Below are 20,295 nucleotides of genomic sequence, written 5' to 3'. Positions count from 1 at the left end.
CTGACTTAAGGAGTATGTTTTTTTTCGGGGGGGGGGGCTGCATTGTAAAGTGCTGTGCACACAAAACCTGAGGATTCCGAAACAGATCTGGTTGCACAAGAATCGTCTGCTTTGCTCTAGATATCCAACAAAATACAGGTGTATTTGAGTGAGTTCGCCAATACATGGCCGGACTGTGTAAGGCATGCAACGTTGGCGATGGTAGAGACTTCGGAACATTTCACATATCATCTACCACATTCCTTTGGAACATTTTCACATATCATCTACCACAAAACGCATATATCTTTGATAAATAAGCATTTCAGATAATTTCTGTCTCGCGTCTCTTTGTTTCTTGTACCTGTCATTTTACTTGCCCATGATGTTTTTGACCATGGGTTGCTATGCGATTCTGAATCCTTGCGACGTCCCCTACCTCCTCTTAAAGTTTATCCCAACACCCCTGGGACATCCTATAGGTGCACTACATTATTATTTACATTACATTTATATTGTATCTATTGTCATATAGTTACTTTTACATTACCTACATTTCCCAGAAAGAATTGCGCGTTTATTGTCTCCGTTCTCTATAACAATGAGTATCATCAATAAAAATAGATTTTAGAGATTAAAAAATAAAAATAAAAACCATAATTAGAAGATTAAAAACTTGATAGTTGGTGTTGATTGTAAGATTTCAAACTAGGGAAACAAAACCAACAATTGCACAAAAATATTAATGAAATGCAAGTAACTAAGTGAGTATTCAATCAACTCAATTTCCAGTTTAAAAAAACCATGATAGTCAAACAAAGAATGATAAGAACTAGTAATCGAGAATTGTTTAAGATAATTGAGTCGTAGAAAAAGACTAAAACATATTTACATTATCAAACATCATTTAAATTCTCACCACTTTAGAAATGCGCTACTAAATTTAATAGCTTTACTCAAACACTGGTACTCCAAAAAACCAAACAGTTTTCTAAAACAAAGTAGCCTACACTTCGTCAAACAAAAGGTATACTTTGTTGAAAGTTCTCTACAAATGAATGTATTGCTATACTCTTAGCACTTAAGGGGTGATTGACTTGACGTGGGATTTACAAAAGAAAATTTGGCGTAGGAAGATTAAATCGATCAAACATAACTAACCCCCACGGTAGATATATATTTTGTAGAGATTTATATAGGTAATTTATTTAAGACATTTTTCTTACTGCTCATTTTCTGAAATCATCTGTTTGAATTTTACAAATCTTATAAGTAATTAAATGCTTTTAAGAAGAAAAAAATTGAAAAGCAATAAAAACGAGAAAAATTTTAAAATTAATATGAAATATGTGTTTTTTGATTCATAATAACATTTTTATTGTAATTATGTTTAGTAATAATAAGATTTATCAAATATATATTTATATCTAAAACGTTTATGCTGAATACAGTAACATTTTTAGTGTAATTATGTTTAAAGTTTAGAAGTAACAAGTTTTATCAAATATATTGATTATAAAATGCTTATGCTGCGAAGTCACTAAAGTTATAATTTTTTCTCTTGAATTGGTAACCAAAGACTAAAACAAATAAAGCTATTAGCTGGGCAGAAATGGAAGGTTAAAGTGAAATCAGAATTATATGTATGTTTTACTTTTTAAAGATCCTTTAATTCTGTCACTGCTGTATCTCAAAACTCATAAATTTACTGCATTGTCAATTTAAAGTTCAGTATAGTTTTCTTTACGCTATAAATATTGAATAACGTTTTGCAACGATTCAGATCTTAACAAATTTATTTCAAAAATTGTACCATCAATCAATGCAAAGCTAGAATAAAATACATAAATCTAATGAGTAAGTTAAACGTTAGAGCTATATCTCTATTGTATCTATGTAAAGAACTCCCCTCGTCATTCAACACCAACAGTGGCGGTTACTATGGGTACGAGATTTAACTACTTCAAGTCAAGGAACAATATTGACAGGTTTTGATTCGGATCGGTGAGTGAAAGGGAATAGGTTTTATTTGGTCCATAGCAAGGCTCTCCTCGGTGAAATGCGCTATTTCTTGTATGAGTGGCAGTAAACTGACTTAGACTTCATAGCGAGAGGAGTTCTTTACATAGACAGACTATATCCAAGGTATGAATACTACGCGATTTTGACCGTAGTTCGACAACGTGGGCAGAAATCAGCCTTGTCCACCTCTCTCCAAAATATCTCATCACGATCAACAATGGGACTTTGAGCCACTATGATGCAGCTATCACTTTAGCACGCAATTTTCTGAAACTACACGCTGGAAATCTCGTCGGCTGCCAGGATCGAACTTATAATCCGAAGCTCTTAACCAGAAGAGAGAATGATTCCTTTACCGTTTGTGCCATAGCGTTTAAGAAAAACAATCATTTAAGCTTATCACTCTAAGACTAAAATAAACCTTCAAACGAAAAAACAAAAGTAATAAGTTGTTGAAAATCAAAGTCAACTATATTGGGTAATATTTTTTCGAAAGTTGATTAGAAACTTATGATAAGAAAGAAACAGATATAATAGAAAGTGCTAAAAAAATAAAATAAAAACTAATTATAAAGACATTTTTGATTATTTATAATGATTTTAACTGACAAATTTAGTAAAAACAAACTTCATCGAAATGAATTTAAAATTTCATTGTCAATATTTATAAATAGTTTTTTTTATTTCATAAATGAACAATAGTTCATATCTTGTCTAAAGATCTGATGCTTATCAACACAATTATAATTTACATAATTTTAAGATGAAATTTTTTCTAATGAAACTGTCATGGCCATCTGTCAGAATTTCAGAATTGATCGAACACCGTCCTTGTATGTCATATTGTGAAGAAGAAATGTCAGATTAATCCTCAATTAAATGTAACTTGTTCATCTTTAATTCATAAACGTAAGATTAAGTCAGTTCATTATCAGTTTTGTCTGCTCAGCTTATTGTTAATTGTGGATGATTTTTTTTATAATGATTACCCAATTTATTTAGACTGTTTTTATCATTTCCTTTTGTTCATAAGTTTCAACTGTGATTAGCAGAGTAGTATGTTTGATAATATATATCTATATATATAGTTCGAAATGTAGAGAAAACAAGGGAAAAATTACAGAACTATGAAAAAGGGGGGAAAAATAATAATAAAAATAACAAGAAACCAGAAGGAAAAAAAATCCGAAAAAAAGGACAAACATTTTAAAAATCCAGAAAATAAAAGATATAATCTTTCCATCAGCACACACGATTATATCCACAAATAAGAGTGCCTTCTAATATTGTATCAATATAGCCAAAGCAATAAAAGTTATTGTTTTGGCTATATATATATATGTTATATATATATATATAAAGGTGATCTGCAAGTTCCTTGNTATATATATATATATACTACGTAGTTGCAGCAAATTTTCACGACATTCACGAGATACCGATATTGTGGTTCAATGTTTAACACAATTTGCACAATATTATGATTCATTGAGACGGAAATATGGTTAAACTTAACATTTTGTTAAAGTTATAGTAAATTTCCACGATATTAGAGATATCCATATTATGCTAACGTGGTTATAAAATGGTTAGTGATACCGACCTTCTGGTTTAAGATAACGACAATATGGTTCAACTCTTAACCTATTTTTCTGAAAGTTCTTGACTCTGGATTTTATCTACCCCACATTGTTTACTAATTTTCGCTCTCTTTTCTTTCTGTATTATTTTTAGTTACGATATTTCTTAGTTACCATTTAGTTACCATTTTTTAGTTACGATATTAAATAAATCTCGAAAAAAATAAGCAGATGCTGAAAATGATTGAAGCAAATTGATTGAATGCAATTAAAGTATTTAAAAAAAGAGGAATAAATAAAAATTGATTCATCTGTAGGAGTCGATAATGTTCCCCTATCATCTGAATTGCAAAATATGATGAGATAATTATATTTGCATGTCAGTTAAACATCGCATTCGAATTGATCGCAAACACACGATATGAATCTAAGATCCGGGATCACAACAGAAGTTACAGAGTGATCTTTTCATCAGTCAGTGTTTCCACCTGATGAAAAGATCACTTTGATAGGAATTTCGGAATTAAATTCCATTTAGCAGAAAAAGAATGACTCCATGTATTTTAATTAAATAATTTCTGTGGAAAGGGTAATAACTAAGGCTATTTTCCCAAAATGTTTAAATATAAGAGAATTTTTCATTTTTCATTTTCTACTCAAAACATAACCTGATATGTTTTACTTCAATTATTAGATCACCAGACTTCAATCGAACTTAAAATATTCTATCGAAAGATGAAGGGCTTTAAATATGTTGCTTCATAATATCGATTTGGTGAAGCATAAGATATTTTTAGAAAAAAACCACTTTATAAATTTAGAGTAAATTTGAGGGACTGGATTTCAAATTTGCATGATATCTTAATAATGTATTAAGTATCCTGATATGCTTTGCTTTCATTATTAGAATTATGGAATCAAATTTAAGATATTCTACTGATAAATAGAGCACTTAAAGTATTTTGTGCTATTGAACCATAAAGCACCTTCAGAAAAAACCACTTAAAAATGAAATTTTTGCGAACTTTAACTATAATCTTCGAAATTTGGAAGTTATCTAAATAAAGTGGAATCATGTTCTCTCCAAGTTCATTTCAATTCAATATATTTTCCGCATAACTTAATTTTTTTTTCATAATTAAGTATCTTATATTAAGACTATTCATTAAAAGCTAAGAAAGAAAATATCCAAATAGGTATTTTATAAAATTCGTAAAGAAATTAAAGTAGAATTTTTAAAATATTTTTAAAAAAAACTGTTACTTTTTGTGATATTAGATTAAAATATAAAATAGTATTGTAATATTGATATACACAATTTTATTTTGATGCATTTTTTTTAAATTTCATGTAATACTGTAAAACTTTCCTAAAAAAACATACAAAGAATTCAATCGTTCAAACACTGATTACTTGCCCACTATATCAAAATAAAGTATTTAAGCTTCTGTTTTTTAAGAGTTTGATAATGTTTTCTACTTTTATTCTTTTATCTAAATTTCTACAACGATGTGGTCTATGCAATATTTCATAATTAAATAATTATGTAATGTTTATTTACAAAAATATTTTCGTTTTGCGTGCGCACAACTTTTGATATTCACCATTATAAACGGGGTAATAGTAAAAAAAGCAAGGATTCTAATCGTCCCCTTTTCAAAATCTAATGTAAAAAAGCTGTTTTTAATACAGAAGACAAAAACAGAAATAGAATTTCAGGCAGCTTTTGCAATTTTAAAGTTCCATAAGCAAACAATTGTAAGAAATCATAACGTAAAAAATGTAAAAGTTGCCATCGCTTAATTTTGAATTGCAATAATTTTCTATTTATGTTTTAGGATTAAACATAAATATACTCAATTAATCTTTTGATTGCATAAGTCTATTTATAGCTTAAATTTATAAAAATGGCATCTTTAAGGTTGTTTTTAATAAATTATTGAATGCGTTCATATTTTCTGAAATAAATATTTGCTGGACTCAAATTTTGCTTCAATTAGAAACTATTTTACAATACATGATTAACTTTCCCCAAAGTGTCTTGAAGCGTTTTATCTCATTATAAGTTTAAAATTTAAAATTAAAAAAAATGCAAGGGTGGAAAATCTATTTCATTACTTATAGAAAAATGGAATGAACTTCATAAACGAGTAGCAATATAAAACCATCAGTTAATAGACTTTAAGTTACTTTCAACTTTAATTTTTGAAATAAAGTTTTTTGAGTATTGCTGAATTGAAAGAAAGAAGACAAAATTTCTTTAAAGGCAACGAAAGCAAACAATCATATTTCCTTTAGAAAGAAAATTTTGAATGATAACCATAATTTGAGCTCTATTGTGTGTATGTATGTGACTTAAGTAGGTTATTAACAAATAAAAAAGCATAATATTTTTAATGATAATTGACGTTACAGAAACAGTTAATTCATAGTAGCTTCAACATGAATAAATACAATCAATCATATAGCTGCTTAAAATATATTGTTGTCCCAAATAAATTTTTTTGATTCATTTAAAACTTTAATAATTATATAAACCAGGAAAACCTTCTTTAAGATGATCCATAAACATAATTGCACATGAAAACAAAATAGATTACGCACGATTAAACAGCAAAACTATATCATTGATTAGCACGTAAAACAGGCATACAATCCATGCAAATACGATTTCCTAGCAATGATCTGCAGTTAATGCGGTCAGGACAATAACTGTCAAACTAAACTACACATCTTTATTTTCCAAGAGCTATTAAAGGTTAAAAGTCAGGACCTGAGCTTTGCTATTGCTAAAATCGTCGTAAAAATAAAACAAAAACAACTAAATATATTTATAGTTTCTCATCAGTCACCTCAAACGTGTCAATTACAAGCAACATTTGAGAAATTTGCCCTTTGAAGGCAAGATTTTTCTTGATCGGTTTGAAAAAGTTTTTATATTCTCCTTTTGCGAACGTTAACAGTCTGACCCGAAATATATCATTAGTTGTGCACGACCAGACCAACGTGCGGGAAGGCTGACCCTCGGTCAAAGAAGTACCTTCACGTAAGCTGTCAGATACGAATGTGACACGCGGTTGGAAATTATTAATCCGCTTTAAGAAGACCAACCACAGCAGTTTTGTTAAAAGGATTACCGGCACATTCTGGAGAGAGAATTTGCGTTTTGGATTATTGCTTTAAAATCGGGTTAAGTTTGTTTCAACGGATTAAAAAGGAAATTCCTATTAAAAGAGATTGTAGCTTTTTTTCTCAAACATATTGTACATAAAGGTAAGATTAAAATAATCTAACTACCAAAAAAAATGAAAGAAAAAAAAATAATAGAACAAATATTAAAAAAAAGTTTGAAAGGGTGTAAATTGGATTCAATTCAACGAAATCAGAATTGAGAAGACAAAAATGCATTCGATGTAGACAAAATAAACTTTTCTACACAACACGAAATTATATTACTTTATGTAACAAATCACAATAACAGAAAAAGCAGATTATGCTTTATATGAACAGTATGCAATTAAACAAAGAAACCACGAATTTAATAAATTTAACAAGCAAAAATAATTAGAGAAATACCTAAAAATAATTAAATATGATTAGAGAATGTACCTAGTATTTTAATTCGATAAAAGTATTTCAAATCACTATAATTATTTTGTTTTATTTAAAGAATTGAAAGATTTGGAACAATAAAATTATAAGACCAACTTTTTTAAAATGTGACATTTTTACAGCAAATTGTCTATTATTATTATTCGATAGATACTTTAAAAGTCTCCTGAATTCAGACTAAAAACTGACAATTCAATTTTACAACAACAGCAGAACTTACAGAAATATCTTATTATTTACATAAAAAACGTTGTGTTATTTGCCAGAAACACTCTACAGAATAAGTTTAAAACCTTGCTTATCATTATACTGCTCCAAGCTCTTCAATTGTCGATACTATGAATCAGAATATGCACTATACTATAAATAACTAAAAAAATACTATAATACTATAATTTAGAAAATGATTCTATAAATTCAACTAATTTATTTCATAATCCCTTTAAAAATTATTATATACAATTGCAGTACTTATACTTTGGTTTAAATTTTCTTAATCCTTTATAAGGCCATGGAAAGTATTCTCCCGGCGAGCTTAATCAGTTTTTAAAATGTTAATGGGAAGTTATTTTCCCACCTGTGATTTGTGTGGTCATTTTATGATAATTTCAGAAAAAAAAATCTATGAAGAGCCTTATTTACATGAATGTGGGTAACAGTTGGAAAATTATCTTAAAAATATAATTAATTTCAGGTAATAAGCCAAATGAATCTCTGTCTGTAAATTAAACTCATTTCGAAAAATACTTTAACATAACATTACTAAAAACAATAACCGTATAAAGGATGAGTAAAAGTTTTTAAAAACCATAACATAAAATCCCATTAAAAAACTTCAAGTGTTAAGAGTCTGAAGAAAGAATTTAAGCATCATCCGGTAGTCTATTCATGTTCCATTTAAAAATTCGACTCTCTATGAAGCATATAAATCTCTTTCTAAGGTACTATGAATCGTTAAAAAAATCAATTTGAACTCGATCCCTCCTTCATTCGAAATTCCACATGAAGATAGTACTTGTATTGAAAGAGGGAGGATCAGAATCTATTTTCTCGCCATTTCAGAACACACGCTGAGCATCTAAATACTTAGAAGGATCGAATAAATCAAGAAAATGATGGAAAGTCATATATATCTACAGAAAAAACAACATCTCTTTCGAACTTGACCTATTGGAGTAGATGGAGGCGGGAGCGCGTCTAAATATATTCACTGTTTTTCTTTTAAACTTTTGGAGATGAGGGGCCTTCTTATTCGATTCTTATCTACCTCTTGAGATGATGTCACATAAGAGTTTCTTTGTTTAGTTTTTCGAAGTGTGCATTTGTTTCACCCCAAAATAAAACATATTGTTCGTTCCTGTGCACTATAAAAAATTCCAAATCGAATTAAGGTTAAAAATACAAGCATTCTAGGTACTTTTTACCGTAAAATCCATTATTACTGAAACATGTAACAGAACAAAAAGATGCGATGAACCATAATTTTTACTGTAATAATTACTTTCAAATCACTCACTCTAATGAAATAAATATTACTGCAAAAATTACAGTACAATATATTACGGTAAAAATAGATTTTACGGATGATGCATCCAAATTGCCGGTACTTTATACTAAAATTTTTTGAAGTGTATAATGATGAATAAGCCACTCAGTGTAAATTTTTTTTTTTTTTTTTAAATAGAGAAGATATTGGAAATCAAGAATTTCGTGTAAAATAGCTAAGAAAAAGAGAAGCGCAAAGTTTCTGAAAAATACGAAAGTTTCTGAATTTTGACCAACTAACTATAACTATTAATACCCATTGCAAAATGTTCATTGGACTAAGTACTTCATTAAGATCTCCTTTATCACTCTACAAAATCAAAGTTTCGATTCTATAAAATTCATAGTTCAAAAACCTGGTTTCTAATTAAAAATAGAGTAAACAAATTATCAGATTTTGCCGACCGCCTCGTGTTGGGATCAGCGAACTGACCTTGCATCAGAAAGGTTCTGGGTTCGAATCCCGAGCAAGGCATCGATGTTCTTTCATTCTCTGTACTATCTCTCCTTACTGTGGAAGCAACGCTGGTCCACCTAATATGGTGCCCCTGGAAAAGTGGCCAACAAATCTACCCTTCAGATGCCTGTATGACGTAGGTCATTTCCCAGGAGGGCATTGGAAGAAAAAAAAATTAGAAGTTTCGAAAGTAAGTCCTCAAAAGCATCCTGAGCAGTGTCAAGAAATGGTCTTTGACGAAGACATTTTAACTCTGAAATTTGGGGCATGAGACAAAGTTTTTCATTGGTCTAAAAAGAGGAAGACCAGAACAATGATGGCTCAATTTTGTGGAATCAGATTTTAGAGTGATTGGCAAAAGACAGGTAGACTAAGTCAAAAAATAGGTTGTCCTAGAGGAAACTTCAAGAGAAAGCATTGGCCCACCCAAAGTTTTATTCTCATAAACAGTGGGTAAAGTTTACTATTTCAGCAAATCCTCAACCCCCTTATGAGGAGAGTGACCACTAAAATATTTTCTCAAATGAACGGATAGTATTGTAATGAGCTTTCCGTGAAAAGTATTGTGTAGAATTCTTTTCTATTCTGTTTTAGAACTTAATCTGCAAGAGAATATTTTAAGTAGTTGGTAAGTATTTGTGAATAGGTTTAAAGCAGGGTGAATCCTTTGAGTATCTACTGAGAAAGAGTTAAAAAAAAAATTTAAATCCTAAATAAAAGTGTGAATGTAATGCTTTTAATGTCTTGCAAAAATTCACTTATAAAATCTATGAGAAACTATGCAAACTAACTATCTAGACAATTCAATACAAGTTTCCCCATAGTAGTATGGGGAAAAATTACATAAATTTATCGCATCAGCAAAATTTCGCTTATGAATCATAAAAGGTTTATTATAGAGTTAAGGTTATAATTCATGATATTAAAAGTCTTCTGTAATATGTTCTGTTTCTGTAAATAGATGTCATTGAAAATATTATTCAAAAAATGCATTTTAATAAAGTGTTTTCTTAGGATGTATGAAATCTTTCTATTTGAATAATGACAATAAATTGTCCTGTCACAAAAACTCAAAATATCTATGATTCTCATGATTTGAGGGGAAAAGTTGATAGCTTGACAAAAAATTATCTTAAAAGAATAATAATAGTAATAATAAAAGGATATTTAATTACTGACCCTAAGACAATTTAATTTTTAATTCATTTATTATACTTTTTGAAAAAAATTTCTTTTTTTAGATTTAGAATTTTCTGAGTATCTTGATGATTGGCGATCTGTTAGCAAGTTTTTGAATGTAAAATACGTCAGATAATCGGCAATTTCTTCACGCCGTCAAATAATAATAATAAAGAAAAAAAATTTTATAAAATAAATTTTATAAAGGGGTGTTAAAGGATATGTAAAGGATTTTCTTATAAATGAATTGATTTTGTAGAGGAAATTGATTATTAAATATTTAATCCTGTTAATTTTGGAATGTAAGTTATAAACATCTATAAGAGTTAGGGATATTAATTGTAATATTACAGAAGATGAATTACATGATTAAACTTAGAATTTCTAATTAGTTTACTTACACTCATAATTAATGTATGTACTTATATTACTAGATATAAATTAAAAACTTACACAGAAAACTAACCATAATTAAATAAAATTATCTTAAAAACTAAATAATAAATAAAATTCTTTTTAAGCAAAGTACATTAATATAGGGTCGAGGAAGAAAAAAAAGAGTATAATAAGCAGGAATTTTAACAGGTAAAAACACGCTATCTCGAATTTTGAAATAGATGGGTTTGTAAATGAGCGGGGGGGGGGAAGCAGAAGCTGTAATGTGTGCGGGGGGGGACTGTTTGTGATATCTTTTGCTATCTACCTCATTGGCGGAACAGTAGAAGCATAGCTGACATACCTGAAGCAACTTCTTCAATTAGTCTGAAGAAGAGATGCTTTTTTAGATGTCGAATTGTAGGGTTGCAGGATACTGTAGTTTCGTAATTTATTTGGCACTGTTTTTAGAGCATGAAACGCCAAATGTGGGGAAAAAGAATGATAATCGAAAAATTGCTAGGCGGTACATGTAGTTTCAGATAGTCTGCAATTTTCTCTCAATTTTTATAGCTTTTGTATTTTGAAATTCATGGACATTCGAATAATCGAAATTTGTCGAAAAATCAATAGTTGTTTGAAAACATTTTCTTGTTTTTTACAGAAATACAAAGTTTATTTTATTGAAGAAGAAACAACAGAGTACTGAAATACATCTAATGTATATAATGAATACGTTTAATGAATTTCTCCCCCTCCCCTCTCCTTAAATAGCTTTTCACTGCGGTTAAAATGTTCTAAAAAGCGAAAAACGGTAAAAAAAGAGGTAATTAAACTATTGAGTTAATTAATTTTATTACGAAGATGAACATAAAAAAATCATATCTTTTAAAAATTGCTAAAATAAAATTCATGCGAAATTTGTAACTATAATCTGCTGTGTCAGGTAATAAATAAATAGATAAATAACAATGAATCTGATAGTTATTTAAAAGTAATAATTAAAAAAAAACATCAATATGTATTAAGTAGGTGAAAGTAAATAATCAGTAATACTTGATAATAACTGGACTAATGTTGATCAATAATTAGAAATACAAAAAATATTTTAAAATTTGAAAAAAAGAACTAGACTGTGAAACTTTTTTTGATTTTAATTTGTTCATTTTTAATTATTATTATAAACACTACACAGATAACAGTTCATAATACTATCGAAAAGATAAAAAAAAAATTTAAATTCAATAAAGTTTTAACACTAGCTTACAAAGCCAGTCAAGATACGAAATTTTCTAATAATATTAAAACCAGTCTAGTATTAAAGGTCTCCTTCAGAAAGGAAAAGGTTTTGTATCCTCAATCTTAAAATACGGAAAATTTTATGTGCGGAATTTCCTTACTTATTCAGTAACTGATTATCATTTTTGTTTCATTTTGCCAATTAAAATCAATTCTGTTCAAAATTTGAAATTATTCAAATGTCAATTTTTGAAACTGCATTCAATTTTTAAATTACAAAATTAATATAAAAAGCATTTCAATGAATAAAAACGAAACAAAAAATATTAATTAGTTATTGGAATAAGTAAAGAAATTATACATAATTCAAGGATGACATAAAGGATTTAAAAGGACCTTTAAGGCAACTAGGGGATAAGTTTTTAAACGATATAACTTACATATAAGATTTGCACATGTTTTACTTGAATATTTTAAGGGAAAAAAATAACTAAGAAATTAAAATAAACCCCTTAAACAAATAGAGTTTATTAGAAAATAGGCATTTAAATCTCCAAATTCTTTTAGTGATAAATAAATATACAAACTTTAAATAAGTAAATGAATCATCGGATTTTACGAATGTATTTCTTAGATTACTCGTGAATAGACAGAAAATAGTTTTCTTATTTTAGTTTATGATGCGAAATTAAAAATCCGGTGGTTTGTAATTAAAAAATATGCTTAACAGGAGAATTTACTGATATATTATTTCTCAGTTTTATCAAATAAATATTGAGGAACAAGCAATGACTTTTCTTTTCGTCCAATTTGTACAATCTTTGTCTACGTATATTAACAACCTTAAAAAAGTATGTAAACAATTTAAGAAAATTATTATTCAAAACATTCCAAATCTATCAAAAAGTTATCAAAATATCAATGTTCTAAAACAAAAACGATTCAAAGCTATATCTATTCTAATGCTTTTAATTTCATTTCAAAATGAAAAGCATTAGGTTTTATATGTAGCTTTGCATTTCATGTTACGTATAAAGACAGGTTTAATGTAAGAGAAATGTGAATGAATAATAAAAGTTTTACGTTTCGGAAAATGGATGAAAAACATATGTTTCGGAAAACGATAAGCATATATGTTTTAAATTATCTTGTATGTTGTTATTTTGTTTCGATTTAAATTTAAAAAATTGTCACAATGGTATAATCAAAAAGTTTTAAATATATTTATTTTAATAATTTATCTTTAGAATAAACTACACACTTTTTATATTGGTTGAAGTATGTATAGCACATCAATATCTAGAAAAAAGGAAGCGAAGAATATTTTTTAATATTCATAGGATAATATCTGATAAAATCTCTGACTTCAGCTCTTAATTCTAATATCTTATTAAAGGAATCCAGTTTAGTATGTGATCTGCATTGAATCATGTTTAATAGGAGAAAAATGTGGATAAATCATGAAAAATCTAAGTTTCGGAAAATGATAAAAACATATTTTTCGGAAAATGATAAAAAAAAAACATATTTTTCGGAAAATGATAAAAACATATTTTTCGAAAAATGATAAATATATATATATATATGTTTCGGAAAATGATAAAAGACTTGCTCTAGATAATGTGTTTGGATTTAAATTCGAAACTTTGAAAAGGTCTTAAAAAAAATTTGTTTATTTTTATAATTATTCTATGTTTTTGTATGTATTCAGGACAAACTGCAAACCAATTATATTTTCAGGTAACATAGCTTAACACATCAATATATAAAAGACGTGGAATCTTTTCTAATAATGATAGGACCATATCTGATAGCGTCTCAGACTTCAGCTATCAATTATAACATATTGTTAAAGGAATCCAATTCATCACGGCTAAAATGGTTCATTTAACACACTTTAAAAAGCTGTCCAACAATAAGTCATGAAAAAAAAATTTAAAATAAAAATAAGAAAAGAAATGGATATGCACAAAAATTCGATAAGATCAGAACAGGTAAGAACTTGCTTGACCTTCGACTAGAGCCTCAAGCAAACTCACTAGTCACTAATTGAAGAGCTACTGATATAAGCCAATGGAGGGCGCTCTTTATCGTCATTGGGGATGAATTGTTTTAATGCTGCTTCTTCCAGTAGACAAATGCTTGTGTTGCGATGACCCGGATTAAAAGTGATGGTATTTTACTGCCTAACATGACAGTTTGTGTTATCACTGCTTGAGATATTTTTTGAGTGTAATAATTTCTAACTTTTTTTTTTCTACGTACAAAATATTATTTAGGATATAGTAATGCATCCATTATTATAGAGGAAAATTTTGCTTGGAGCTATATATTTATATAATAGAAATGTGAAATAACACAACTCGTGATTAACGCGCCAAATTTAAATGATGAATTAAATATTATACACATACATTAATTTGTATGACTTACGCGCCAAAGGAGAAAATGATGAAAATAATTGAGTAAAACAGAGTTATTTATTCAGTTAAATTCGTTGTTAAATCAAGTTTTCAACTTAAAAACAAATTATATGAAACTTTTTACAATTTATTCTCCAGGTATATTTATACTTAATTTAACTTGACAAATGGCTCTTTAAAGTTTAAAAGTTTTTCTTCAAAATTTTTTTTATTTGGATTTGAACAAGTGTTTAATTTTTTTTTAAAAATTTTAACATTAAAAATCAAATATAAATTTACCTTGAACAACATTGAATAAATTTAAAGTACTTTTTCTCCTTTTTTTAATTACTTTATTTATTTTAATTTTTTCACGCACTTGGCAATAAAATTTTCATCGTTTTTAATCCAGTAGTTATCTAATTATAATGTTTAAGTTTTTATGATAATTTTTTTTAAAAACTTTACTCTATATTCTTATTGATTTCACACATTTCTCTTGGTATATAATTCAATAGCTATTTAATCCATATTGGTATTTAATCCAATAGCTTTCCAATTACAAAGTTAAGCTATTCTACCATGACCTCTTATTTTTTGAAATGTTTTTTAAAAAATTTTATTGTATCTTTTTCACGGTTTCACATATTTGGCTGCCAAATTTCAATGCATTTATCAAATAATTTTCTAGCAACAAAGGCTTACGTTTTCAAACACTCTTTTTTTTCCTTCTAATTCTAAACGAGACATATTTTCACACAACCGATAAAATGCAAACACATTCTTCGTCCATTTATGCTTCGTACATTACTTCAACACGATTTGGGAAAACAGCATGATTTATAGTAATAAATGACGACACAAGTGAAGATGAGCCCATTTATATCTGTTTCATATCAGGTCGAAGCACTGAATGAAACAAGTTTCTAAATCCATTATCCAACGTAAAGCACAACAAATAAATGAATAATATTTGAAATAATGCGTCTATGTTTTTAATGCCACACACGTATTAGACGTGCTTGAGATTCCATGAGGAAATAAGTAATCTGCTCCGATACACCAATAAGAGTTCGAAGGTCCTATATAGGAATGAGAATAATTTATTTCTGCTATCAACAACATTATTCAAAATATGATACTAGCAATTCATAGTTTCACTATACAGAGTTCATGATCATATACAAAATGTAATAAATATTTATTTTGATGAAATTAGTAGTAAAAATATGAAGCTCAAAATTTTCTGATGAAATAATTTGATAGATATAATTAGGTCTAGTGTTTCCTAATTTTTCCTGATATCTTAGAACATGAGATAAAAACCATTTATTCGGTTAAATTTACCTTTTATTTTTGCATTTTCTACTAAACGTGTGGTAATGAGACGGGTGGTAACCAGAATTTCCGTAAACTGTTATATGAACTATATGAACGGAAAAATTACCGAATGAACGGTTTAAATGCTGTATATTCTGGTTTTATTAACTATAATGTAACCAGAATAAAGTGTTTATTTTGCCATTTTAAATTATAGCATTATTAAAATTTTCAATAAAATAATGCAATTTAATTTACAACCTATTGCTGTAAATCAGTTTCTTATAACAAAGACTAGATTTAGTTTGTCTTATTTTATTTATTATCTCAAATATATGAATATTTAATTTGTATAAAAAAAAACAGGAATTGTTGAAAGGAACGTAATAATAGGTCGCATTTCAGTCAATTACTTGATCGAACGAATGCTTAGGTTTTAATTTAGTTTCTCACAGTCTTCAATTGGTTAGCCATTTAAAAAGAGAAATTATAAGTCAATAAATATTCATATTGCAAATTTTTGTTATTTTAAATCAATTTAAAAAAAAAAAACAATAATATTCATAAAAGTTTTTTTTTCCCTGTGAAATTTTACTTTGTGAATGACATAAGATACAAAAATAAAATAAAAGACTGATGGGCCGACTTGAATGAATTTCTGAAAATTTTACGTTTAATTAAAATTTTGAAGAACATAAAGTTTATTTTTAATAACGAAAAATAAAATCTGTTATTTGTCTGCTACTAAATTTGAGAAAAATGCGAAGCAAATTAAATCAAAGCAAAATTAAACTTTGACAAGAAGTGATGTTTATTCCCCCCCCCCCCTTCTTTTTAATAAAAAAGAAATTTTGGAAAGAACTACTATTTATATGAGGAAAATCGAGCAAACAAAATTCGATTTCCGTTTTTCATAAGTGTTATAAGTTTAAGCAAACCATAGTCAGTTAAAACGAAAAAAAAAAAATTTGAAGAAAAAAGTAAAACAAAATGAAAGTTAATTTGACAAAAAGCCATTTATAAAAAATTATCCCTGAAGAACTATTATTTTTGTGGTATAAATTATTTTTTTAAATCGAGCAAACAAAATTTGAATTTCACCTGTTTGTTATTTTAATAATTGATTTTACGTAAAACGTAATTAGTAAAAACAAATTAAAATTTAAGAAAAAGTAAAACTAAAACAAAAAATACCGTTTAAAGCAAAACTCTGAAAGATTATTGTTATTGCTTGACAAAATATTAAGTTCTCTCTAAGATTTTTTTTCATTTTAATACGACTGCATCCAGTTTCAGTTTCGTTTGTTATTATTTTTGAAAACTAACTACGACTACGAATTAACTACGACCTTATAATTAAGTACGACTTTAAAGTTCAGTTAGACAGCAACAAGTTTCTCAATTAAAGATGCGAAAAATAATTTCTTCCGCATACGTTTCATTTCTTTCTTGTTTCAACATGTCTCGTAACAATTCTCGCTGTTTTCGGATCTAGAGACAAAAAAATAAATAAAATAAATAAATAAAAAAAGAAATCCCGAACCGGAAAGACGTTTCGAACGAGAGAAGTCCGAAAGAACATGAAAAAGGAAATAGAGAACGACATCTCTTCCCTGTCATCCAACACCGTGGGAAAACTCTTAAGCATCCCTGCACTCAACCTCATCTCGGGGGCATCAATCTATTTTTAGAAAAGAGACTCGAGAGTCAATCTTGAGCATCCTCCCCCGTCTCGTGCATCATTCTTGGCAGTGATTCGTCACGAAGAGCGAGAGAATTTTTCGCGACGCTGTTATGGATTCGTTGTGTGTTATTTTTCCAATTTTGCATTCGCGAGATTCTTCCGTAATCGTTTCTTAATTGGTTAAAGATGAGATGGATAAGAAGAGAAACGCTAACTGTTCTTTTTTTTTCTCGAGCTTCTGTATTGTTTGCTACTGATTTTTATCATACGAGGAAGCAATTATGCCTTGTTTCAAGCAAATAATTGAAATTAAACTGTAGCGGGTATGTTTCAAGAGACAAAACCGACTGACTTCACCCGAATATCACGAAAATACATTTTTGCACATTTAATTTTTTTCTCAGATATTAATAAGGAATTTAACACTGCAAAGAAAGATGAACTGCTACTTCTTTCTTAGCAGAAAAGAAATATTGGTGTGCTGGTTATACCTGTAAAAGGCTCAGCCATAATTTATATTTAAAGTAAATTATCGTGGTTTTGCCTTAAGGCTACACAGTACCCTAAAATTCGCAAAAATATGCAAAAAAATATTTTTGCATTTTTGGGTGGCTAATGTGGTTGGGAAGCAAGTTGAAAAATTTTGCATCTGAGATCTAATTAGTTTTAGAGATATTAGGATTTTTCCGAGTTGTGTCAGACTCACAATTTGACAAGCGAGGGGGCGTGGTTAGTTTCGTTTTCTTTTAAATCTAATTTTAAAACTTTTTTTTTCAAAAAAAGACTTATTTTATTTCGATGATTATTAATTTTCACTTTCTCCAAAAGTTATCAAATTTCACTTTCACTTCTAGAAGCATTGTTGTTTATTTATGTTCGGTGTTTGATGGATGCGTTCTAAAGTTGTGTTTTTACTAAATTTTTATTTATAAAAAGTCTTTTTTAAGACTAATATTTTTTAATTTATAAATACATTCGTAACAGAATATTTGTTATACTTGATTGACTGAATATTTATATAATTATGCTAGCTATTTCTTTAATCCTATTGCTTTGTTTGTCTAAACCAATGTTACGTGTATTTTAGCCGATACAGGTTACATATAAATTTTAAATGTGAAAAAATATAATACTATTAATATTCAAGTAAATTAGTGTTTTTGGACCAGCAATAAGTTTGTTTATAATATATTAAGAAAGTAGGACTGTACAAGCATTTTTAGTTTTGGTTTTATGGTTCTCTTTACTTTAAATGTCATTTTCTCAGACTTTCTTTTTTGTTGATGCCACTGTTTTCGATTCCCTAAGGCTTTTTTCCCTTTAAAGATAAAGCCTTGAAATTTTTTGTAGAAACTTTTATGTATATACAGACCAAAAGTTAGTATGGATTTCAGTGTGAGATGTATACATTTTTTTTAATAAAAATTTGAAGTTGGAGTTTTTAGAATTTTCGGGTTTTCCACGTGTTTAGTAACGATAAAAATAATTAAGATTCAACTAAGTATCAGAGCATCAAATCCATACTAACTTTTGTTCCTAATAATCTAAGATATTTATATTATTTAAAATAACTGAAAAATTTTGAAAATTAAAAAAGTTATAAAAATTTAAAAAAATCTTGAATTTTTTAAAAAATTTTAAATTTTTTAAATTATGGTTTGTCGATTTCCCTTTTCTTTTTGAAAATCAGTTTAATAATATAATACAAATGAAAATCTATTATTACTTTTAATATTACTGGCCTTAAAAATTTTTTTTAAAAAAGGGTACCGTGTAGCCTTAAAGGGAGTAACTGTAATTATCTATCTACACTAGTAAAAAGTTTGGATCGTGTTGAACCATAGCATCACTCAATTTTCACTTAACCTGAATACTATGCCAGTTTGTACCATATTACCATTCCTTTTTTTTCCTTGATTGCACATATTTTGGTGAAACTTGAGCAAATAAATAGCTCAATTTTGCACATTAATTCTGAATCGTGTTACATTCCAAAGACACTGAAATTATTATTTTTTTAACATTAAACCGATTATTCTGAGAATGAAACAATATTTTTTTTTATAATTGTAACGAAAAATTTTATCTTTATAAACATTTTTTTTAAAAAATATGTTTGCATTTTGAATAGAAAATAGGACATTTTGAGAAATGAATACTGAACAATTTCAAGAAACCTTTTTTAAGAAACATGCCACTTCAGGTATAGACGAAAGATAAAAAAAATAAATAAATAAACAGTTGTTTGTGTTTATAGAAATTGCTCAAGAATTTCTACCTTCTAATTAACACATGTATTAAATATATACATACATATTTTTTATGTTACGAAATAATTTTCAACAAATTGCTCTGAATGCAATTTATTATATTTATAGTTTAACTCTTGATTACTTTTATATTTAATCCTTGAAGTTATAGTTTTAAAAATAAAAAATGAAGGGAAAGCGTACATAATTTAAATATGAGTGATAAATTCTATTTATATAAATAAATAAAAATCTCATGAAACTAAAAATTTTCCTTAAAAATTCTTATTCTGATTTTTTATTGCTATACTAGTATTACTACCATGAAAAAAATCCTTTCAACAGTTTTGAGGTAGTAAATAACCCAAACAAAAATACATAAAATCTCTTCCTTTTTCTGTATAAAAATAATAATAATAGTAACTAAAAAAAGTTAAAGAGTGAGAATAGTTGAAGAACTTTATTAAGTTTTCAAGTACGAAATAAAGTTAGTGGTATAATAGGAATAAATAAAAATAAATAAATAAAAATAAAGAAATGTAACTAAATGAAAAAAACACATTTTTTAAGGAATTTTAATTCGCGTAAAACTCGTTTTTAAAGAATATCTAGTAAAATTTCAAAAATTGTTTCCTGTTTAATAAATATATAA

General features: G+C 27.7%; 1 protein-coding gene across 2 annotated transcripts in view; it reads right to left on the bottom strand.

Moving 5' to 3' along the window:
* Window positions 1-20,295, bottom strand: part of LOC107457180 (protein jagged-1) — a 126,274-nt gene that overhangs the window by 48,451 nt on the left and 57,528 nt on the right. The window lies entirely within an intron of this gene.

This window comes from Parasteatoda tepidariorum, chromosome 6, assembly GCF_043381705.1.
Source record: "Parasteatoda tepidariorum isolate YZ-2023 chromosome 6, CAS_Ptep_4.0, whole genome shotgun sequence".
Classification (NCBI taxonomy): domain Eukaryota; kingdom Metazoa; phylum Arthropoda; class Arachnida; order Araneae; family Theridiidae; genus Parasteatoda; species Parasteatoda tepidariorum.
The sequence above is the reverse complement of the archived record's forward strand: the minus strand, read 5'-3'. Positions and strand labels throughout refer to the sequence as shown.